The 25,661-nt window shown below is 47.6% G+C and overlaps 1 protein-coding gene across 2 annotated transcripts in view; it reads right to left on the reverse strand.

The window, feature by feature from the left end:
- The window catches only part of USP7 (ubiquitin specific peptidase 7), a 1,511,465-nt gene that overhangs the window by 831,947 nt on the left and 653,857 nt on the right, over positions 1–25,661 (reverse strand). The window lies entirely within an intron of this gene.

The raw sequence follows: 25,661 nt of genomic DNA on the forward strand, positions 1-25,661 counted from the left end.
TTTAGCATTGATCGCCATCTGGTGTTGGGTACAGATGATTGCAGTTTGTTTTTATCTAAGAAGTCTTTGTAGTCACGAGATAGGGGATAGTACGCATGGGCATCAACTCCATCTTTAGATTGTTTTTCGCCATGAAGGGTGTTGATAGAGTTAGTAAGAGAATAGAAAAGGATGTCCATGTAATGTATCTAAGTAAGATAACACTGCAACAGATAAAGGTATCCAGGGAGGTGTTTGGCCGTATACAACTCTACATGCCAAGAACAGAGGCATACATTTTCCGTTCGAGGCATACGAGCTGTAGATTGTATACTTTAGCAAATACTATACAGCAGTTTTCTCCCTAGCAGAAGCAACCTGTATCTGTTGCAGTGGCTTGAAAAAGTTTTCTTTGTACAGCCTGGCCCACAGTAGATTGTTGTTTTGCTTGCAAATCTACACAATAGTGTTTAGTGAAAGTATGTTTTGTAGACCAAGTTGCTGCTTGGCAGAGGTCATCTAGGGGAATGTTCCCATAGAAGCCCCTAGTTTGCGTATGGAATATTTAATTAACGTTTAGCTTTAAGATGCATATTTGGTTGCATTCAACAATCCACCTTACAATTCCTGTTTTTGAAATGGGATTGCCTTTGTGAGGTGGGGCGAAAGCTACAAAGAGTTGTTTTGTGTTTCTAAAGTACTTAATTCTTTCGATGTAGTAGAGTATTGCTCTTTTAAGGTCTAACGTGTGGACAGCGCGTTCTGCCACCGAGACTGGTTGAGGGAAAAATACTAGAAGTTCAACCGACTGATTATGGTGGAAGGCAGATACTACTTTAGGTAGAAATGTTGGGTTAGGTCTACGAACCACTTTACTATGGTGTATTTGTAAAAATAGTTCTTGTATGGTTAATGCCTGGAGTTCACTAACTCTCCTAATGGATGTGATAGCTACGAGGAAGGACACTTTCCAAGTACGAAAGTGTATCTTGGATTTGTGTAGAGGTTCAAATGGAGGACCCATGAGTCTGGTAAGGACAATATTGAGAATCCATACAGGAGCAAGTGGAACACTAGGTGGAATTATTCTTTTAAGTTCTTCCATAAACGCTTTAATAGCGGGTACGCTAAACAGAGACACGTCTGTTTTGGAGGTAAGCAACAATTGCAGCCGTATAGATGTGTATGCTAGGTTACATTGTTGTAGATGCAAAAGATAACAGATAATGTTTTGGATGGAAGCATCTAACCGATCGAATGTGTTGTTTGTACAGTAGATGACAAATCGTTTCCACTTTGCCGCAGAACATGTTCTAGTGGTAGGACGTCTAGCCTCTTTAATAATGTTCATGCAGTCTGGCGGGAGATTGAGGTAGCTAAAGTCTAGGGCTTCAGGAGCCAGAACGCAAGATTTAGTTTATTGGGATCTGGATGCCTTGTCTCTCCATGGTTCTGAGTGAGGAACTTGGGGGAGAGGTGCAGCTTTTGATGAAGTACTACGGAGAGTTCCAACAGGGTTGTGAACCATGGTTGGCATGCCCATGTTGGAGCAATTAGGATCATTGTTATGGAGTGTTTGAGCTTCCGAACCACAAACTGAATGAGCGGGAGAGGAGGAAAAGCGTATGCAAATCTGCCTGACCAGTTCATCCATAGCGCATTGCCTTTGGACAATGGGTGTGGATACCTGGAGATGAAGCTTGGACATTTTGCGTTTTGGTGTGTGGCGAACAGGTCTATTTCTGAGTAGCCCCACATGTGAAAGAATGGAAGAAGAATTTGAGGATGAAGTTTCCATTCGTGGATCTGCTGTGTTTGACGACTGAGCAGATTCGCGATCTGATTGTGTACTCCCAGGAAATGTTGCACGAGGATGTATATGTTTTGAGGAATAGGCCACCTCCGTATGCTTTGCGCTAGTCGTGAAAGCTGGAGTGTCCCCCCCTGTTTTTGTATGTAGTACATTGCTGTCAAGTTGTCTGTACGTACTAAGACAGCTTTGCCTACTAGCAAGAGTTGAAAAGACTTTAGTGCTAGAAAGATTGCTAGTAACTCCAGATTTATGTGGAGTTGTTTTTGTTCAGGGGTCCATATGACCTGAACGGTTTGGTTTTGGAGAAAAGCTCCCCAGCCGGTGAGCTATGCATCTGTTAGCACTATTTGTGGAACCAGGTCAAGGAACGGCCGACCTTTGGACAGGTTGTGTTCCACCAACACCAGATCTGTCAACTGACCTTAAGCCTGGTTCCACTGATGTGCCAAACGTTCTTGTAATGTTACAACAAACAAATGATGGACGGAATGCTGACAATGCAGACATTCTCCCCCAGTCAAGAGATCTGGGTTAAATCCATCGTTCTTTTGCCCACTACACCACCCCAGTTTAGACATGGCCATATGCAAATCAGTCTTGACCCTGTGCCTCATGGGAACAGTCCAGCCCGAACTGCCAAGCCATGTCTTCCCTGGACCGGAATCAAGCATCCTAGGACCGGTTTCTGGCTATCAGCCGTCATCAGCCAGGATAGCTTGACTCCAGTGGCGTCGTGAGCACGGGTCCCACGTCTGGGAATACCCATCCCACTTAGGGCGAAAAGCGTTACAACAAACAAATGATGGACGAAATGCTGACAATGCAGACATTCTCCCCCAGTCAAGAGATCTGGGTTAAATCCATCGTTCTTTTGCCCACTACACCACCCCAGTTTAGACATGGCCATATGCAAATCAGTACTGGGGTGAATGTATGACATTGTTCTACATTCTGTCCATCAATTGTTATTTTTGCATTTGTCACCCAGAGTGGAAAGGGTATGCCCAGACGTGGGTCCCTTGCTCTCCATGCCACTGAAAATCAAGCAAGCCTGGCTGAAGACGGCTGAAATGCCAGAAACCGGTCCTAGGATGCTTGTTTCCAGTCCAGGGAGGACCTGGCTTGGCAGTTCGGGCTGGACTGTTCCCATGAGGCACAGGGTCAAGACTGATTTGCATATGGCTGGGTTCAAACTGGAACGGCATGGTGAGCAAAAAAACGATGGATTTAGGCCCAGATCTCTGTACTGGGGTGAATGTATGACATTGTTCTACATTCTGTCCATCAATTGTTATTTTTGCAAACGTTCTTGTAATGGCCGCATCTGAAGTCTTGCATAAGGACCGATAAAGATGCAAGAGGCCATCATTCCGATTAGCTGCATAAAGACTCGAGCTAGCAACAAATGTTGAGGCTGAAATTGTGATATTAGAGCCTGCATGGTGAAGATCCTGAATTAATTGGGATATGCAAGGGCTTTTGAAGTGTCTAGAGTGGCTCCTAGATACGGTTGTATTTTGGATGGTTGATGGTGAGACTTGGTAAGGTTTACTGTGAACCCCAGGTCGTGAAGCAATTGGATGGTTTTGTGTGTGGGTTGTACACAAGTGTTGTGAGACTTGGCTTTTATGAGCCAGTTGTCCAGATAAGGGAACACGTGAACGTGTTGCCTTCTTAAGTGAGCTGCCCCCACTGCAAGGCATTTGGTGAAGACTCGGGGTGCTGGGGTCACTCCGAATGGGAGGACTTTGAATTGATAGTGTTGACCGTCCACTATGAACCAGAGGTATTTTTGTGAGAGGGATGAATAGGAATATGAAAGTAGGCATCCTTTAGATGCAAAGAGGAGAGGAAGTTGCCTTGTTGAAGTAGTGGGAGCACCTGTTGGAGAGTGACCATGTGGAAGTGGTCTGATTGAATGTAGAGGTTTAGGGGTCTGATGTACAGTATTGGTCTGAGAGAGCCGTCCTTTTTTGGCATTAGAAAATAATGCGAGTAAACCCCGTGTGCCCCGATTATGCAAGGGGACTGGTTCTATTGCTTTTTTATAAGAGAGAGAACCTCTCGTTTTAAAAGGGTAAAATGTTCCGTGGACATTGGACGGTGTTTGGGAGGGATATGTGGGGGATTGGAGGCGAGTTCCAGGCAGTAACCATACTGGATAATTTGTCTTACCCACTTAACTATTGTGATTGCATTCCAGACAGGTAGAAACTGTGACAGACGTCCCCCGACAGGTGTGGAGTGATCTGGGGAAGTGGGGGGGAAGTGGAGGGAAGTCACTGCTTGGTGGTAGTGGAGTTGTGGGTTTTACCTCGTCCTCTTACCTTATTGTTACCCCTGTATCCTCCCCTAAAAAATCCTTTGGAAAAGGAACTTTGAATGGGGCTTTTGTAGGATGAAGAAGTCTGCTCTGATGCATTGGTTTTGGAACCACCCCTATAAAAGGAGCGACGAAAAGAACCTCTCTGGGAAGGAGATTGCAAGGCCCCCATAGATTTTGCAGTCGCTGTATCGACTGCAGGCCCAATGAGATGTTCTTGGTCAAAAGGCTGGTTAATAATACTGGTTTGCACCTCGTTTGAAACTGGATATCCGGAGCCACACGTGTCTGCGTAATAAAATGCTGGTATTAACGGCACGAGATGCGGTATCAGCTGCATCAAGAGCACACTTAATGGATGTATTTGTAATAAATTTTTCTTCTTTTATCAGGTCATTTGCCTTGTCCATATATTGGTCAGGTAGATGCTGGATAAGCTTCTCAAGCTCATCATAGTAAGCCCCTTCATATCTTGCTAAAAAAAGAAAGGGTGTTGGCAATTCTCCAATAATTTGCAGCTTGTGACGCAATACGCTTTCCGGATGAGTCTAAAAGTTTTGATTCCTTGTCAGGAGGTGGTGCGTCTCCTGTGGTTTGTAAATTGGCCCTTTTACATGCATTAGACACCACGAGGGAGTCTAAAGGAACCTGATCCTTGATGTATATTGGGTCGTTGGGAGCTGCCTTATACTTTATCTATTCTAGGGTTAAGAACCCTGGCTCTGACGGGGTCTTTAAATACCTCTGGTGCCTGTAAGCAATCCCTTCAACATTGGTAGGTTGCGTGTGGACTTTTGCGGCTGAGCAAAGTTTCTAATAGGAAGTCCTCTTCTAAGGGATCGGAGTGTAATTGTACACCATGATGTACAGCAGCCCTGGTGATAAGTTGGACAAACCCCACATAGTAATCTGGAGGGGATGGGTGAGATGGATATAGGTCCGGGTCATTGTGTAGATCTGGATCAGTATTCTAATCCTGCCACGGATTTGGATCTTGTGGGATGGTATGTGCATCATCATCCCCTTGTGGATTTGTGTTCTCGCTGTCCCCGTCCCCATCCCCACTCCCATAATCACCATCTTCGTCTAGGGGTGAAATTGAGGGTTGTGGGGAATGTACTGGAGAAATTAGTAGACTGGGATCAGTAGGAGGCGGTGGGGGTGGAGGAGAAGGAGGAAGAGGAAGAGGTGGAGAAATATTAGTGCCTATATTTCTTTTCTTAGGAGGAACTGGAGAATCTTGTGAATAGTCCGGTTTCCTTTTCAGTGTGGAAGTGATATAACCACTGGATCAATATGTATTGTTTTATGCTTTGGATCTGGAAGGTCCGCTGCAGAAAGGCGTTTGGATCTAGTGTCCTTTTTCGGAGCAGAAGATTTATGGCCCGCATGTTCCTTTGCCTTCTGAGGGGTTTTATCCTGTTTAGGCTTAGGTTGTAGGAGTTATCGGTTCGAGGAAATTTTTCGGCTCCGAAGACTTCGGTTTAGGCTGTTTCAACTCTGAAGACTTGTCTTTAGTCTGTTTCGGCGCTGAGGATTTCGGTGTCGAAGGTGTTTTCGGCACCAGTGGTGGCACATTTATGTGTTTGGATGTTGGTGCCGAAGGTGTTTTATCTGTACCAGAGGAGGGTCGGCTCGAGCCAGAGCCGGGAGGCTTATCTTTCAGTTTCATAGCAGAGCGGGAGGGCGGGGCGTCTGAAATGTTCAGCCGGTGTGGACCTAGACCTGAGGGCGAACGTGTTACCGGAGACTCCTGTGTGGGAGTGGATAGGCAGGGGTCTCAGTACTCTCGGCCCGTTGAGCTGGAGTGATTGCGTCGGAGTCATCGGCCTCGGACACTGAGATCGGTTTTCTCAGCTCCTTGTTCTGGAAGGGTATCAGGACCGGATTCACAGATTACGGAATCGAAGTGCTTCATTCGGTCTTTTTGTGGCATCGAGCCAGACGATCACAGATGGTTTTCTTGGACCTGAAAGATACTGGCCTCACAGGTGTTTCCTTCGTGCTCCGGAGAGAGGCAAAGATCACACACTTGGTGTAGGTCTGAGTGTGGGAACTAAGCACCACACTGGGGACATTTTTTGAAGGGTAGTCCATTCCATCGATATCCAACGTGGGCGAAGGTAGGCCCAAAGGCCTGTTGTCAAAGTCTAGGTCGCTTGATTGTAGAGGATGTGCGACGAAAGAAATCTCGATCGAGACAATATTATCGAGAGGTGAGTGATTGGGCGTCAAAGGGGTTTCGATAACGACACCGACTGGAGTGCAGCAATTCACATCCAAACACGATGGCGGAAAAAAACAATCTGAAGATGGAGTCGATGCCCATGCGCACCATCACCATAAGGAGGAGTCACCGATCACGTGACTACAAAGACTTCTTTGACAAACTACAAACATCCGGACCAAACACCAGATGGCGACCTATGCTAAAGTATACAATCTACAGCTCATATGCCTCAAACAGCTTTTTTTTCACCCACCATGCCAACCAGTAGCTCGTTGACCCCCTCACAGTAATAAGTTCATTTTTTTAAAAAAGTGAATGGTCATTTATTCCTTTTAAAGTCAAGGGAAGCCTCTTTATATTACATTATCATTGTCAGGGCCTGATAGGCAGTGCTGGAGTCTGAATTAGGACCCAGAGCACATAGGTCAAGAACAAAAGCACTGAGGTACTTAACTCAAGTACTTGTACACTCAATATTGGAGTGAGAACAAAATGATGTTTTTGAATGCTTTTAAATGGTAGAAACTTAAAATAAAAAGTTACCTCCATGATCAAGTTAAGTTCATTTTAGTGTCGTATTTACAAACATCAGACCTCTTGCTCCCAGTCCAAACACTATACCGCAGTTTTAACTGAAAAAAATAGTCACCATTTTTTAAATGGGAGAAATTTACGGTGAAGAAAAGTATTACGATTTTCCACGCTATTAAGCCAATTGTGTGTTAATCTTTTTTGAAGCATGATTCTTCACTTTAAATTCCTCCTATTTGAACAAATGGTGGAATTTTTCTGTTATAGATATGGCACCTCTTCTACAGGCCACTAGGAGCAAGATACCTGGTGTTTGTAAATGAGACAATTGGAAATGGCATTAAATTAAAATGATGAGTTTAGGAAATCCATAGACAAAGTTAACTCTTCAGTTTAATTTCTACCATTTCAAAGTCTCGCCTTTACACACAGCAGGCATCCTGCTCCCGATGGCTGGTAGACAGTGTCATATTTATAACTGAAAAACATCTATTATTTTAAGGGAGAGAAATTTGTTAAGTGTAGAAAAATGTCCATATCATGAAAAATGTTTGCAGAACGTTTTCTGCACTTCACATTTCTCCTAACTAAAAAAAATAGTTATATCATTGAATTATAAATGCAACAGTGCCATATGACGAAACGTGTTCCAGTGCCACAAGCTCAGTCACTCATTTATCACATTCATATGCCCATGTTCATACATGTGCAAAGACCACTTGCACATTGACATACGTGGCAATCCCATCATATTGCCCCCTATTCAAAGTATTTCGTTTGAACCACAGTATCTGGTTCCCTTGACTGTAGGAAGCTGGCTCTGTATATACTATATCAAAGTAAATTATTGTGTGCAGAGTCCACTGGACCTCAGAGGCTTACGTAGAAAATACTAAAAGATGTATGTGTGGTAGTGTGGTCTAGCAGGTAGGCTTATCAGAGGACTGTATTCAGCATTTGCTGTGCACACACAGGCAAGAAATGATAAACGCTCAAAGACTGAACCCAGGACCAATTGTTTTGTAGAAAAACTCATTTTATTTTAGAACCAAGAAGAACTCAGTTGCAGGTGATTATGTTTCTTACCCAGTAGGCATCTGTTCTTTGTATGTAGAGCTGTAGATTCACATGCATTGCATACTCCTGCCATCTAGTGTTGGTCCAGATCTTTGCAAGTGGTTTATCTTCAAAAAAGTATTTCCTAGTCACAAGGTAAGGTGACTCCTCCTTTCCGTAGTAGTGCGCTTGGAAATCATCTCTATTGTTTGATTGTTTACACGCAAGAGGGTAAGAATGGAGTAGGGAGTCTAGAGATGTCCATGCGTATGAATATATAATGATGAACTGCAACTACAGGTGCCCGGGGAGGCGGGTGGGTGCATGTGAATCTCTACAGCTCTACATGCCAAGAGCACATGCTTACTGGTTAAGTAACAATCCATTTGAGGCATGTGTGCTGTAGATACACATGCATTGCATAGACTACAAAGCAGTATACCACCAAAGTGGTGGCTAACCTCTAGATGTAGCAGTTGTTGGAAGCAGTTTAAGTACTGCTGGCCTACATTAGCTTGTTGGCGTGCTAACACAGCTACACAATAGTGTTTGGTAAATGCGTGGTGTAGATCATGTAGCTGCCTTACATATGTCAGCTAGAGGAATGTATTTTGTTTTTTTTTCCTCATTTGCCTCTGATCCCCGCAAACTGGTAATCTGCCGGTCTCCACTATTACTCGCTATGGAGAAGTAGGTTTATTCAGAGGTGTTACTATATCACCAACCTACCAGTGGTACACCTGCATCCGACCTGTAGCTAACCTCTCGCCATTTATGAGAGGGGAGCTAGAGGAATGTTACCTAAAAAGGCCACTCTCGCCCCTATTTTGCAAGTGGAATGAGCTCTAGGGGGTATAAATACATTTTTTTGCTTTTGCATAGCATTTTGATAGCATTTATCAATCAATCTTGAAATGCCAGAATTGGAGATGGGATCGCCTTTGTGAGGTGGAGCAAATGCAACAAAGTTCTGTTGTGCAAAAATCTTTAGTTCCATCTATGTAGTACAATAAAGCTCTTTTGACATCAAGCATATGAAGAGCTCATTCTGCTACAGAATCAGGTTGAGGAAAAAAAATGGTAACTCAACTGATTGGTTTATATGAAAAGCAGAAACCACTTTGGGACGGCATTTAGGGTCGGTGGGAAGAACTAGTCTGTCTTTGTGGAGCTGAAAGAAGGGTTCTTCCAAGGTTAACACCTGTAGCTCACCAACTCTCCTTAAAGAAGTGAATGCAATGAGGAGAGCAACTTTCCATGAAAGATACTTCAAAGAAAAATTGTACAATGGTTTAAAAGGTGGTCCTATAGGCCTTGTAAGGATTATGTTAAGATTCCATAATGGCACAGGGGGCATTTATGCTGGTATTACCCTTTTCAAGTCTTACATAAAGGCTTTGATCACTGGAACTTTAACTAGTGATAACTTCTGCCTGTTCTGCAAATAGGCAGCTACCGCTGCAAGGTGCAAACTAATAGATGTATAAGCCAGTCTAGTTTGTTGTAAATGTAACAAGTAAAAGATATTTTGTATAGAAGGATCTAGAGGATTCATTGTTATTAGAGTAGACACTTCCCTGCATAACAAGATCTGGTAGTAAGCTTTCTTGCCTCTTTTAGAATAGTCAGATTTAAATAACCGAACTGTATGACTTCAAGAAAGCAGGTTTTGTGGACAAAGGGGCTTTGGTACTCGCAGCACCTTGACCGGCTGGATCATGATGGGACTTCAGTTCCATCTTCAGTAAGAGTCAGTTGTAGTCTTGCACAGAGAAGGCCTCTTCCGCTGCGGACACTTCCCTCTCCCTGTTCGATATCTGCGCTCAAAGAAATCAGAGGTGTCTTCGAAATTTGTCGCTGCATTTCTTTTGGTCGAGCCAGATGGTCTCAGAGGGTCATTTTCATGCTAAATGAACTACAGGCATCACAGTCTTCTTCCTTGTGCTCCGGAGACAAGCACTGGTTGCAGATTTTGTGAAGCTCGGTGAGGTATATTTGGAGTGGTACAGAGAGCAGAACTGAAACTGAGTCCGGTTCAATCAGCAGATTGCTCGATGTTTGTTCAAGTAGAAGTGAATAAACGGGCTAGCCCTGAAGGCTGCACCTGAAGTTCTCAATTCAACTAGGAAATGTTTCCAGATTTTCGACACGCGGAGGATGGAGAACGAGTTTGAAACAATACTGACAAGGGAACAGTGGGTTTGCGAACCAATACTGACGAGGGTACAGTGGGTTTGTGAACCAATACGGACTAGGGTACAGTGGGTTTGTGAACCAAAGGGATCCCAACGAACTGTCTCGAAGAACAAGTTACTTACCTTTGGTAACGATATATCTGTAAGAAACATTAGTTAGATTCTTCACCTTCGAATATCCCCAGGCGTCAGGCTGGATCCGGAAAGATTTTAACAGCAATACCCTTGCGCATCGCTAGGCGTCGTCTGCGGGTCCGCATCCGTCATCGTGATCGCCGGGATGACGTCGGAGCACTTAGACGCCGCCCTCAAGCGCTGACATCAGTTCTTGTACATGGCTTTCAGCGCCAGGAATGCAGAGCCATGCAAGAGACCGACACGGGTGCCAAAAAATTCTAGGGCCCTGAAAGGAATGACAACCCTAGATATAGGTTCGCAGAACGGGGAGGATGGGTGGGTCGGTGAGGAATCTAACTAATGTTTCTTACAGATATATCGTTACCGAAGGTAAGTAACTTGTTAATCTGAAAGAAACACGCTAGATTCCTCACCTTAGAATAGATATCCCAGCAATACCAACCCCGGTGGTGGGCCTGCGAACCAAGATCACACCAGAAAGTCTTGGAGAATATAACAGCCAAAGAAACCATCTCTCCAGACTTGGCTGTCCAGGCAATAGTGTTTGGCAAACGTGTGCAGCGAGGCCCACGTTGCTGCCTGACAGATGTCCTGCAAGGGGACTCCCATGGCCCAGGGCAGTGGTCGCCGCTGTGGCCCGAGTGGAATGGGCCCTCAGCCCTACATGAGGTTCTTTTTTAGCTAAGGAGTAACAGGCCTTGATACACAAAACGACCCACCGAGATGGTTCGTTTGTGCACCGCCCGCCCCTTCTTAGAGCCCATGTAGCCAACAAAGAGTTGGTCGTCCACCCGGAACTGTTTGGTGCGGTCCAGATAGAAAGACAGCGCCCGCTTTGGGTCCAGACAGTGGAGCCTCTCTTCCTCTTTCGAGGGATGCGGAGGCAGAAAGAAGGTGGGCAGAGTAACAGACTGTCCGATGTGAAAGGCAGTTACCACCTTAGGGAGAAAGGAAGGACGAGTCCTGAGAACAACTTTGTATGGATGGACAGAAAGAAAAGGACGCTTAGAAGAGATAGCCTGGAGCTCACTCACCAGTCTAGCAGAGGTGATGTCTTAAGAGTGAGAAGGCAAAGGGGACAATTATGAAGTGGCTCAAAGGGAGCGCACATCAGAAAGGTCAAAACAAGGTTCGAATCCCACTGAGGCATTACGAAAGGGACAGGAGGAAACATGTGAGTAATGCCCTTAAAGAACCGAGAAACAACAGGTGATTTGAAAAGAGAAGGCTGATCAGGAAGCCATAAGCAAGCAGAAATAGCTGAAAGATAACCCTTGAGGGTGCCCAGAGCAGAGACCTGCTGGGCCAAGGAAAGAAGAAAGAGGAGAACCTCAGAAAGAGGGGCAGAAAGGGGATCAACAGCCTTTGCTGTGCACCATGCCACAAATTTGTTCCACCTGCAGGCATATACCGATTTTGTGGAGGGACGCCTGGCTGCCAGAACAACATTACAGACTTCAGGAGGCAAGTCAAATGGCATCAACTGCCGCCGTTCAATCTCCACGCATGGAGGTGGAGGCTGGACAGGTTCGGGTGGAGGACCGTCCCCTGCTGCTGCGACAGAAGGTCCTCCTGAAGAGGCAGTCGGATCGGGGGATCGATCGACAGACTGAGTAGCTCAGGATACCAGTATCTTCCTTCCCAATCCGGAGCCACCAAGATGACTTTGGCCCGGTCACGCCTGATCTTCTACAGCAGTCTGGGCAGAAGTGGTATAGGCAGAAAGGGGTGCAACAGACCGCAACTCCACTCGCGACAAAATGCGTCCCCGAGCGAGTGCCGCCTTGGAAATTCCAACGCGCAGAACTGCTGATATTGCGCGTTCTCTTCGGTGGCGAATAGATCTAACCAGGGCTCTCCCCACTGCCGAAAGAGGCCTTGCGCCTCGTCATAGTTTAGACACCATTCGTGATCCATCCTGCACCGGCGGCTGAGTTAGTCTGCTCTGGCATTCAAAGAGCCCGCCAGATGTTGAACCACCAGGGTGATGCCCTGATGTTCCAGCCATGTCCAGATGCGCAGAGCCTCCAGACAAAGGGTCCACGACCCCACCCCGCCTTGTTTGTTGCAATACCACATGGTGGTGGTGTTGTCCGTGAGCACCTGCACTACACAGACAGAGGGAAGGAATGCCTTTAGTACAAGTCGGATCACCCTCAGCTCCAGAAGGTTGATATGGAGCCGGGACTCCGCCGGAGACCAGAGGCCTCTGATCTCTGCCTCTCCTATGTGGGGCCCCCATCCCAGAAGGGAGAATCCGTCACTACCACGTGCTCCGGTTGGGGGAGGGAGAGGAATCTGCCACTGACCCAATCGCGGTCCGTGAGCCACCACTGCAAATGTTTCGCAGTGCCCTCCGAGATCAGGACGTGGTCGGACAGGTTGCCCCGATGCTGGGCCCACTGAAACTTCAGGTCCCACTGCAGAGCCTGCATTCGCCATATGGCGTGATGCACCAACAGGATACAGGAGGCCAACAGACCCAGAAGTCGCAACACCAACCTGACCGAAACCCGGGATAGAGGACGAAAGATAGGAATCAGAGCCTTAATATCCCGGACCCGCTGTTCCAGAGGATAGGGCCGGAACTGCGCCAAGTCCAGAACCGCTCCGATGAAGAGGAGCTTCTCGGAGGGACTCCGATGCGACTTCGCAGGTAACGCCAGTGGGCCGGCAGGACAGGGATGTTGAAATAAGCGTCCTGCAAGTCCGTTACCATCCAGTCTCCAGGGTCTAGGTCAGCAAGAACCTGACCTAAGGTGAGGATCTTGAACTTCTCCTTCCGGAGAAAGGCGTTGATGCTCCGGAGGTCCAAGATAGGGCGTAGGCCCCCTTTGCCCTTCTTGGGAACCAGAAAGTAGTGGGAACAACAACCACGACCTACTTCTGGACCAGGAACGCACTCGATGGCCCCCTTGGCCAAGAGGGCCGTAACTTCCTCCTGCAGAAGTTGCAAGTGATCCCCCGAAATTCGGTGGCACTGCGGTGGCATGGCTGGAGGGGTCGCCTCGAAGGGGAGGGAGTAGCCCCTTCGGACGATTTTCAGCACCCACCTGTCCGATGTGATGGTGCGCCAGGGGAGCAGGTGATGGCGAACCCTGCCTCCCACTGGCGTGGAATGGGCCTGAAAGCTCGGACTAGGAGGGCTTTGAGGCGGATGCTGCTGGGGTAGATGTTGACGGACCGGCACATTGCCCCCTGTACCTCCTCGGCAGAATCCACATCCGCGACCGCGTGGAGGTTGGTTCTGCGGCCTGTGGCTAGTCGGACATAAGGGGGGCGCCCCTTACTTGGCCACCAAAGGGACGAAAAGCTGAAGTTTGCAGGCGCGGGCCTAAAGGCCCAAGGAATTGGCCGTAGCCCTTGAGTCCTTAAAGCGCTCCAGCACACTATCCGCTTTGTCGACAAAAAAGGCGACTGCCATCGAAGGGCATGTCCATGAGGGTGCTCTGGACATCCCCGGAAAAACTCGTGGACCGCAGCCAGGCGTGGCAACGAAGCACCACCGTGGTAGACATTGTCCTGGCCAGCGAGTCCGTTGTGTCCAGTCCACATCTGATGGCATGCCATGCCGCATCCCGCCCCTCGGCAAGAGCCTGGGCGAGTCGTGTCCGGGCCTCCTCCGGACACTGGGGCAGTACGTTCTCTGCCAGGGGGCGGCGCCGGGAGTAGCACCGGAGGAGTCTGTGCCAGTGGAGGGGTCGTGAGGTCGACCAGCGCTGACTGGGATCCAGCTCGCTAGGCCTCCCAGTCGAGCCTGCGGGGCCCGAAAGCGCACCGGCAGGCATCGACGGCGGAGCCAGGTTACTCATGGCCATGAGGAAAGCACGGACCTCTGCCAGAGTCGCGTCAGTCTCAGGGACCGGGGGTATGGGGACGGACGAGATCCCTGCGGCTCCGGAGACGCGCGGGTGGTGCCACCCGAACCCTCAGTCGAGCGACCGGCGAGGGGAGTCAGAAGAACGATGTCGCTTCTTCGACTTCTTACTGTGATTCAACTTACCGGATTACGAAGACTTGGACCCCGACGAGCGGTGGCGGCTGCGGCTCTGCGACCGGTCCCTCGACCACCTCCTCGACCGGGATCTTGAGCGGCGCGGAGCCAACTGCCGGTACTCGAGTAGCTTGCGGGACCGCTCCCGCCTAGCTTTCGAAGTCAAGGCCCGGCGGTCAAGGCACGACTCAGCGTCTTGGTCGGTTCCAAAGCAATAGAGGCACCGGCGGTGGTGGTCCGTGACTGACATCAGTCGGTGACAGGAGTCACACGCCTTAAAGCCAAGCATCCCTACCGGCACCAGAGTCTATGTCGACAAGAATAGGACCAAAAGAGTTAAAAAAGGTTAGTCAAAAAGTGACTAAAAGGGTATGCTCTTCCCGGATCAGCGCTTACTGGCGCGGAAAAAAGAATAACTGACGTCAGCACGCGAGGGCAGCGTCTAAGTACTCAGACGATGGTATTGCTGACGAAAAATCTTTCCGTATCCAGCCTGACGCCTGGGGATATTCTAAGGTGTGGAATTTAACGAACGTGTTTCTTTCAGCTAGATGAAACACCTGTGACAGAGTATGGAGTTAATCTGTGTGCCCACACCATTTTATTTAATTTTTCTCCCCATCTTAATCCATTCCTCAACGATAATTGAATGTTTTCCATTATGATACGATTAACTCGCTCAACCAATCCGCTGGCTTGTGGCCTGAATAGTGCCACCCTTTCATGCCGAATACCAAGATTTGAAAGAAACTTGGCTACTACCGTGGAAACAAGTTGAACTCCATTATCCGTAACTAAGCACTTGGGTATTCCCTCTTCCAAGAATGCATTCCTTAAGAACTCAATACCAACCTCAGACGTAATATGTTCTATAAGCTTTACCATAAACCACTTACTATGGTAATCAACTAGAACTATCAGAAAACTGCTCCTTATACCTTGTCTGTTAATAGGACCCACGATTCCATTGCTAGTTTCTCCCACGGTCAATTAGGGACATCAACAGACCCAACAGGAGTTTGACGAATTACTTTACACTTATCGTTATTGCAGCATGCTTGGCATTCTTTTACAATTGCTTCTACCTCCCTGTCCATTTCAGGCCACCAAAAACTCTGTCTTAACCTTCTTTTGCACATGCTTCTGCCTAAGTGTCCTTCGTGTACCAATTTAACTAACTTTCCTCTCAACATCTTAGGAGGAACCACACTGTTACATCTTAAAACTTTGTTAATTTGAATACTTAACTGGTCCTTTACTTTTAGATACTTCTTCAACTTTTCATTCAGAGTAATTTCATCGTTCCAACCATCACATACCACATTTTTAAGCACTATGTATTCCTCATTCTTATCTAAGGCTTCATTCCATTCTGGTTTCAAAGCCTAATTTAAATCATTAACACTGCACAAAGATTCTACCTCCGATACCAGGAAAGAATCCTCTTCTTCTCCCTCAACTAGCATACGCGACAATCAGCTATGAAATTTTTTTACCTCTTTCAAACTCAATCGAGAAGTTGCCGTCCATGATCGATAAAAGCCACCTAGATATTCGTGGAGTCACACCACCTTCAAGACCTTTTCCACCTTTAAAAATGTGCACTAAAGGTTTATGATCTGTTTTAAGAACAAACGGTAGACCCCCACAAATAAAATTTAAAATTATTTATTGCCCAACAACCACCCAATGCTTCCTTTTGATAGAGTAAGATCTCTTTGCTCCCTGCAAATGTCTAGATGCAAACCCAATCACGCTTTCACCCTCCACTGATTTGAGTCAATACAGCACCTAAACCTATATTACTAGCATCAGTCATCAAAATTGATTTCTTAGTCACATCAAAATGGGCTAAAGTAGGAGCACTAACTAATGAGGATTACATTTTTTCAAATGCTGCTCCATATGAATCATTTCAGACAAATGATACCCCTTTTTTTAACAACACTCTCATAGGTTCAACAATGTCTGAGAACCCTGATATAAATTTTGAACAGTACTCAGCTAACCCAAGGAATGACTTCAATAAAACCTTATCAGTTGGTTGTGGAGCATCTACAATTGCTTTTATTATGCTTTTTTGGGGGTTTCATTCCATCAGCAGAGCTCTCATGGCCTAGATAGTTTACTTTTTCTTTTCTCAGCTGACAGTTTTCTTTCTTAATGGTCAACCCATGACTAGCAATTCTTTTCAAAACTTTGTTTAACAATTCATGGTCTTTAAAAGATCTCCCTACTACCATTCTGTCATCCTGAAAGCATAGGACTCCATCCATTCCCTGAAAAATATTGAGCATGATTCTTTGAAACACCGCAGAGGCTAAAGCTAATCCAAAAGGCATGCGTCGATAGCGGTAAGCCCCCAACAGTGTAACCAAGGAAGTTAAAGCTCGTAACTCAAGATGCAGATTTATCTGGTGATAGGCAGCGGACATGTCTAAGACACTAAATATTTTTCCACCACCCATAACACTTAGCATTTGTTATATTCGGCAATGGTTGTCGATCCACCCATATATTTTGATTCAAGTCTCTTAAGTCAATACATAGACTAATCTTATTTCCATCTCTTGGTGCGGCGACAATCGGAGCAAGCCATTCCGAAGACTCAATTGGCTCAATGATTTTACATTCCAATAGTCTGTCGAGCTCCTTTTGTAAGGGTTCCCTCATTAGCAAAGGTATGAACCTAACCTTATGCACCACCAGACATGCATTCTTCTTTAAAATAATCAGATGACAAATTGAGCATGCCCAAATCAGTAAAGACATGTGGAAATGACATCAAATAATTTTTCCCCCAATCTGAATTATCATCTGAAACAGGTAAACTACATTCATGAGCAGATTCTACAATCATCACTGGTTCTTTAGCATTCGGGTCAAGAATGATAAGATCTTTTTGAGGTCGCCATCCTAAAAGGTTTGAGCCATCTTCAGTTATATATACTCTCCCATGAACACTATTACTTTTGAAAAACAGGTCTATCCACAACATTCCTATAATGTTTATTCTTTTTCCACCATACCCACAGCACTTATATCTCAATGTTGTAACTCATTTAAACTTTTCTTTAAATCTCTAAAGTAGACTTCCTTGGAAATCAACGTAAACAAGCTACCCGAATATGCTAATACTTTAACTTCAGTTTTTCCAAAAATAATCCCACAATGAGGTTTCTCTAACTTGTCTGTACTTTCCATTTTTATATTCTTATTAGTAATCACACTAAGTCTCATTACATTCGGATACTCCACATTCATCAATGGTAAGCATCAATTCCTCTCTAACTTCGCCCAAGTTTTCCACAGTTTTTATACTAGATGTTTGACTTTTAATTCTACACATCTTGGCTAGATGAGCTTTCCTTCCACATGATCTACATGTTACAGTCCTGGCACCACATGCAAGACTGGACGCAATATGCCCAGGACATACACACCTGTAACATATGATTTTCCACCTAACCGTTACATTGGATGCATTAGGTGTATTAGGTACATTAGCAACTTTTCATTTTTAAAGTTGGTGGAGTGTGGAATTTCTCCCTTAGAAACTTTTTTTTGTCCCAATTCTTGCACATCAAGAGCAACTACTTCCTTTTCCGAAGACTTTGTTTCACTTTCCGATATCAATTTCTTTCATCCATACATCTGTGTGTTCTAGGCTTCTGGCAATCTGCACTGCCTCATCCAAGGTCGGGTCCAGAGATAAAAGTCTCTTTAACTTTTCTATTCTTGGTGCATCTTACAATTTGATCGCAAATCAAGGATTCTGTTAATCCTTGGAATTCACATGTTACTGCTAGTCCGTGCCTGGACCCCGTGAACGCCAGCCAACACAACGGACTTACGACCCCACCACCCTCAACGCCCTCACCGCCGGCCTGAAACCCGCCTGCTACCGTGCCACTCCGAGACGCACCCACGGACCCTTCACCTGCCAAGACTGCAAATTCACCTGCCTCCGGACCTGCACCGCTCCCGCCAAGCCAGACACCAGCAACACCCACCTCAAGTGCATCCTGCTCAACACCCGCTCCGTCCACAGGCACACCGTCAAACTCTGGAACCTGCTCGACGCAACAGACGTCACCTTCCTCACTGAAACCTGGATGAACGCCTCCTCAGCGCTCGCCATAGCCATCCCGGACGGATACAAGATCACCCGGAGAGACCGCGTCAACCAGACGGGAGGAGGCATCGCCATCGTACACAAGAACACCATCTGCATCTCGACCAACTCCGACAAAACCTTCACCGCCGCCGAACAACTCCACTTCCAGATACACACTGACCCCAAGACCACCCTCAGAGGCACCCTCATCTACAGACCCCCGGGACCACGCACACAATTCAGCGAAGACATCGCAGACTTCATCAGCCCGCACGCCCTTCCCTACGCTGACTACATCCTCCTAGGGGACCTCAACTTCCACCTGGATAACAACAATGACAAACACCACCACCCTGCTGGACAACCTCGCCAAGCTGGGACTCAAGCAACTGGTGAACACCCCCACCCACTACGCCGGCCACACGCTTGACCCAGTCTTCTCATCCAGCAAGCACATCTCGGTCAGCCACTCCACCGGACTCCACTGGACTGACCACAGCTGCATCCACTTCAGCTTCAGAAGAAGCACGACTCACCACCATCCGCAACAGGTTCCTCGCCGGAGCAAGATCACCGCCGAGCAGCTCACCGCCTCCCTCAGCCAGAACCCTCCCACCAGCACAACGGACCCCAACGAAGCAGCCAGCAACCTCACCAAGTGGCTGACCGCCTGCGCCGATGACCTCACACCACTAAAGAACCCTCCCAACAGACCCAGCAGCAAGAAAACCCCCTGGTTCACCGACGAACTCAAGGACTCCAAGAAGAACTGCCGCACCCTCGAGAAAGCCTGGCGGCTCGACCAGACCACAGACAACAGGACCGCCCTCAAGCACGCCACCCGCAAACACCATCAGCTGATCCGCGCCACCAAGAAGACAGCACTCAAAGAAAGACTGGACAACGCCCACGACAGCAAGGAACTCTTCAGCATCGTCTAAGAGTTCTCCAACCCCAGCGCCGGAAACGACATCACTCCCTCGCAAGACCTCTGCGACTCACTCGCCTCGTTCTTCCACCGCAAGATCGCCGACATACACAACAGCTTCGACGCACAGACCACGCACCCTACCACCGAACCAACGCCCGCCACCACCACCCTTTGCAACTGGACCCCGATCAGCACCGAAGACACCACCCGCACAATTAACACCATCCACTCCGGATCCCCCACCGACCCCTGCCCCCACCACATCTTCAACAAGGCCGACGCCATCATCGCAACCCACCTCCGGGACATCATCAACACCTCCTTCCACACCACCACCTTCCCGGAGAGCTGGAAGCACGCCGAGCTTAGCGCCCTCCTGAAGAAACCAACGGCAGACCCCACCGACCTCAAGAACTACCGTCCCATCTCGCTCCTTCCTTTTCCTGCCAAAGTCATCGAGAAGACCGTCAACAGACAGCTCGCCGCCTTCCTCGAGACGAACGGATCCCTCGACCCCTAGCAGTCCGTGTTTCGGGCCAACCACAGCACCGAGACCGCCCTGATCGCAGCCACCGACTACATCAGATCCCTGATCGACAACGGGGAAACAGCGGCCCTCATCCTCCTGGACCTCTCTGCTGCGTTCGACACTGTCTGCCACCGCACCCTAGTGCAGCGCCTCAGCAACATCGGAATCCAAGAGAAGGCACTGGAGTGGATCATCTCGTTCCTCGCCAGAAGAACCCAGAGAGTCCGCCTCCCCCCGTTCAGATCCGAGGCCACCGAAGTCATCTGCGGCGTACCACAAGGATCTTCACTCAGCCCAACCCTCTTCAACGTCTACATAAGCCCCCTCGCAGCCATCGCACGCCAACACAACCTCAACATCATCTCCTACGCCGACGACACCCAACTGATCCTCTCCCTCACCAACGACCCCGCCACCGCCAGAGCCAGCCTACACGAAGGGATGAAAGACGTCGCCGAGTGGATGAAGAACAGCCGCCTGAAACTGAACTCAGACAAGACTGAAGTCCTCTTCCTGGGATCATCCCCCTCCGCCTCTGAGCCAAGATTATCTGCTGCAGAGACCATGAAACTATCCATGAGCAGCAAGAGATAATGTATCAGCTGCAGCACATATTACCTGGTTTGACACCAGGCCACCTTCATTCAAGATCTCTTTGAAATCTTGCCTGTCCTCTTTGACGTTTCTCCGTGGATCAATTTAACAAATACCACAGAGACCGGTCATAACTTCCCAACAAAGCAAAAGCACTGGCAAACTTCATTGTAGAGGCTGGTATTCCGCACATCTTTTTACCAGGAGCATCGATTTTGTTTGCATTCCTTGTCTGGTGGCATGGAAGAAGCAACAGTGCAAGACTTTCTTGCTGCTGCTATAATAACTGAATCTGGAGAAGGGTCTGATCTGAGGACCACTAGGTCCTGGTTAGGTGGTTTTTATTTTTTAAAGTCCATGCCGGGCAGACTTTACAGAAACAGGCATAAGGAATAATTTAATTGCAGGTTCTAGTAGGCCAGGAACCAAGGCATGTAACAGTTGCGTAGCTGCAATGGGTGGTGGACTGTGTCAACGATTACTTTATGCCGATGTGTCTCAACTGAGAAAGTAGAGGATGCTTTGACGTTGAGTGGTGGCTGGACCTTGCCTTTGACGGAGTTTGATGGCATACCCATCTACGGCGACCACACCAGAAGTTGCTCTGTCCTCTATGTCCTACTTCTAGACATCGACAGGGAACGTCTTCTTTTTTGGTGATTATTATGTCTATCTGGATCTCTGCAAGCATCCTCGCAGCAAGAGGATGGTTCTTTGGAAGAGGACAGACCTTCCTCAAGGACTCTTGATGAAGAATGGAGAACTTACGATAATGACCACAATCTCAGAATGAGACTTCGGAAGGGAAAGAATTCAGACAGAATGACAATCTGACTGAGCCACTTTCTTCCACAAGGAGGGAACTTCACAGAAAATAAAGGCATTCCAGACATAAAAATAAGATATTTTCCATCACAAAAAGGTCTGTCTGCACTCTAGATGCTGAAGAATGTCAAATGACTTTCAAAAGAAAATAATTTGGAAAGATTGTCCAGTGTTTTTTGACAAAAAGTCAGAGCTCAGTGCTCCAGGATCCTATCTGCATGAGCCTGAAAACCAAACTGAACTGTCACCTGTGAGGCATGATGATATACTAGGAGGTTCCTAAAAGCACAGTGCCATTTTTCCAAACTTTTCTTCAAATGACAGCCAATTGGCTAACAAGGTCTCATATTCCTTTTAAAAAAAGATTTGTGAAAGACTTTATAGTAATTTTTTTATTAATGACATTTCTATGTATTTGGATTCTTATTCAAATAAAGTAATATAATCTGGGCATTTCTTGTCTTCCTCTAGGCTCCAGATACATATGTAAGGTACTACATACAAATTTATTACATAAATCTAAAATAATTTCAAGAGTGCTCCAGGATCTAGCACGTGGGCAGGACTATTCAGTGCTTATGACTTTGTAACACCTTTGACTCCCTTCCAGGAGATCCTCAAACAGAAGAGAAGCAAGTCTATAATTACAAGTGCATGGAACAAAAAAGAAAAGGGTGCAAGGTTATCAGAAATGAAACCAACCAGCAGAAGCCAAAGGAATATGGGCAAGCACAGCACGTAAGCATCATGTCAATTTGTAAAGACCAACCAGCACTTGGATGAGTCTATTCCAAAGAAACGTAATGAGTCCATAAGTATCTCATTAAAGGGCAACATGGAGTTTAGTAAAATACCATACTAGAACATTTCCATCTACTAATTCTTTTGTAACTTTTTTATGCAAATCCTAAACCACTACAACCTCAGTCATTAAAAGTGGAAAGATTCTCATAGGGAAATTTTGGGGCCCATTTAAAATCCTCGCAGCCCCCTCAAACAGCAGCATGGAAGGTATCAAATACACCAGAGACTGAGAAGGCATCGAACACCAATGGCCTCCTCACACCCATTCTCCAAAGTATGAAGGAGGAAGCTAGGGATCCATTGGCAACACATAGTGCCTGGCACTCTGGAGTCAAGGTCAAATGGCACCAGGACATGCCTCACCAGCAGAATAAAAAGAAAGATAGTTCTGCACCATCATCTGCGTCAATGCTGAACATTTCAGAAAGGACTTCAGGGATATGTCCAAGGACTTAACACCGCCGTATCGTCTATTTGACAGAGGCTTTTTTTTTTTTTTTAAATCTCCTTATTTACAAGTAGCGGCAGTTTTCCAGCATAAACGTGAATTTATTTTTAGGATCGCCACTGCTGTTAGCAAGACTAAACGAAGAATGAGATGCAAGGTAGGCGTTCCTGTACAAAACTGCAGCAAACCCCACTTTGCAATATTTACAAGGAAATCCTTGTATGGTGCAAAACGAAAAAAAACTGCCTCTAACTCCAGCATAAGGCAGTTTTTTAATACCAGAAAATAGCTAGTATTAAAAATGGTGCAAACGCTTGGGGGCTCATTTAGGAGGTTGTGGTGCTGGACAGCACTGCAAGGAATGTTGCTGCGCCGCCCTACAACAAAACTACAGGGGCAGGAATGCTCACCATAGGGCGCATTACTGGGCCCTTATTCATGAAAAGTGTTGCATCGCTGCGACAAAACAGCATTGAGACACTTTTCACTACGCCCTTCTTGCGACAATGGATGCGCTGTATTCACTGTATGGCGCTCCATGTCGCAATTAATTACAAATACACCTGGAATCCAGACATCTGTGCTAAAGTGACACATTGCTGCAGTTGTCACAAGCATGACAACTCAAGCAATGCATGGGGCCAGCCTATCCCTGTGGCACTGAGTCAGTCTTACACCTGCCATGAGGCAGGCATAAGGTACTGAAGCAGTGGCGTCCTACAATTATTGCAGTTAAATCCGATGGACTTCACTGCACCACTCCTATGAAGCTGTTGTGTGGGAACGCCCACCCTGCATAGAATCATTCCTGATGCAAATATATTGTGACAGGGCTTAAGAGGTCACACATATGACTAGATGTGAAACTTTCAAATACGGCACAACGTGGTGGAAGACTCACGCTGAAAGTGTCAAGAAAATGACTTCCCAGCGGGGTGAAACTGTCAGAAGGGGCTCATTAATAAGCTCCCTTATCTTTTTCCCGCTACGTTGGCGCACAATAGCTGCCATGCGTCAACGCGGGTACCCTTGCGCCATGGTGCAAGGGTGACTGTGCTGCGGAGTTGATGTTGTGGCTCCATCTCTTTGAGACGTCTGAAGGTGGGGCTAGACTAGTTGAGGGCAGGAGTGAACCAGTTGGCCTTCTTGGAGTGTTGTTTGCCTGCCCTTTTCTTAAGGGATGCCAGCGCAGTTGGAGATCCATTGGTTGAAGTTGCACGCTGCGGTGTTGGCATCAGTAAGTGTTGGCAGAGTGGTGGTGCTGAGGGAGTTGTCGGGGACCTTGCTCCAGCTGTGACGAGGGGGGCAATGATAGCAATGGTGTACCGTGGGCTGGTGAAGGCATGATGGAAACAATGATGGTCGGTACAGGAGAGTCCTGTGGTGTGGCTGTAAGTTTTTGCTGGTGGAGAAGACGGACTTGAGCATGTGTCAGGCTATGTGGGTTGGGGCGGTGACTAGCTGCTTGAGTCTGAAGTTGGTGAGGTGCCCCAGGAGGGGGGGTTGGTATCTGGTCACTGGGGTTGCCCAGGTGAAACTTGAGGTCTCCGAGTAGGAGGTCAGTGGATTGTGGAGCCTGGAGTGCGATAAGGTCTACAATGGAATCTGTGAAAGGGTTTGTGGTCCTGGGGCCTGTAAATGAGGGTGCCTTAGAGGGTGGTGTTGGGGTTGGTCCGGATCTTGAAGTGGAGGTGTTCCATTGTCACCGTTTAGTCATTAGAGGGCGTGGTCAGTCGGAGTGTGATTTTCTTTTTAAGACAATGGCAATGCCTCCTCCAGGCCGTTCGGGGTGGTCTGTACGGGTGAATTTGTAGCCTTCGTGGATGGTGATGGCCGGTCCAGAGCAGAGATTGGTCCAGGTTGCCATGAAGAAGGCGATGTCTGAAGGTGGCATCGAGGAGGTCCCAGATTTCTGTTGTGTGTTTGTGGAGGTACCTCACGTTTACAAGGATGCAGTTGAGCCGGTCGGATGCGCTGTTGGTCGGCAGGAGGCCCTGGTGTGCTGATGTGGCAGATGGTGCATTTACAGTTTCGACAGGCGGAGGGTGCAAGAGAATTTTACAGTGTTGCTAGATGGCAGGCAGTGTGGCGTCCAGAGTTGATGCAAGGAGGGTGCTGTCCAGAGTTGATGCAAGGAGGGTGCTGGCATTGTATCGGTGGAGTGCCCGAGAGGAAGGGTCCTTGGTGCTGGGCACGGTTCAGGGGTGGACAGACGCAGACAGGCTTGCCTTTGGCCCACCAGTGGTACACCTGTTGCACATGGCTGCACAGCTGCTGCCATTATGTAGTGTTGTGGAGGGGGAACTGGACAGCTGGGAGGCGGGAAACATGGGAAAGTACACTGGAGGGGGCAGGGATGTGGGCGGGAGCGGGGATGTAAATATATATATTTTTTAAATTCTTACCTCGAGGCTCGGGTCCCACGTCTTCTATGCTCTTGCTCTCCTGTGTCTGCTTCCAGGAACAGGAAGCAGGCAGCCAGGCTCCCTCCCCTAAGCCAATCACATGCTTGAGCACCATGACAAGGCATTCAGCCAGGGGCTGTAGCCGTGGGCATATTCTCCATGCAGGCTCTAATGCAGCCTGCATTGGGAACAGGTATGTGCGCATGACTACTTTGGGTGGCCTGAGAGGGCCAACCAAACAGTCATTGTGCACTTGAGCGGGCATACCACTCCGGCCCTGCCCTGCGAGTAGAGCAGCCCCACCCACATTCCCGCCCACAAAGAAACATTGTATGAGTACATTAGTAAGTTATCATGTTATGTTTCCTCTTCTTGCACATCTTGAAAGCAGTGTAGCAACACTCTTCCTCCTTTGCGGATGAGCCGCCACTAGGGGCAAGTCACCCACAGGTGCTAGTCCTGGGTCCGACTCAACCCCCGGGTCGCCTCCGTTACGCGTACTAACTTATCACCTGGACATTAACACCGTGGCGCAATCCGCTGCACACTCTTCAAATCTGTGACTCAGCCAGCAGGAACCTTCAGCCAGGTGGGATTTCACAAGCCTGGGTACAGAAGTCACCGCCAAGTCCGCTGGGGAATATCCTGATGCAGGTGATGCAACAGGGCCCCCTTAGGCATGAGGTTGCAGCGCTCCCGCCACACAAGTTCGGCACAGCTCCTGGGCCACCCACTCCACAGCGTACGGC

Source organism: Triturus cristatus, chromosome 10 (genome assembly GCF_964204655.1).
Source record: "Triturus cristatus chromosome 10, aTriCri1.1, whole genome shotgun sequence".
NCBI classification, from domain to species: domain Eukaryota; kingdom Metazoa; phylum Chordata; class Amphibia; order Caudata; family Salamandridae; genus Triturus; species Triturus cristatus.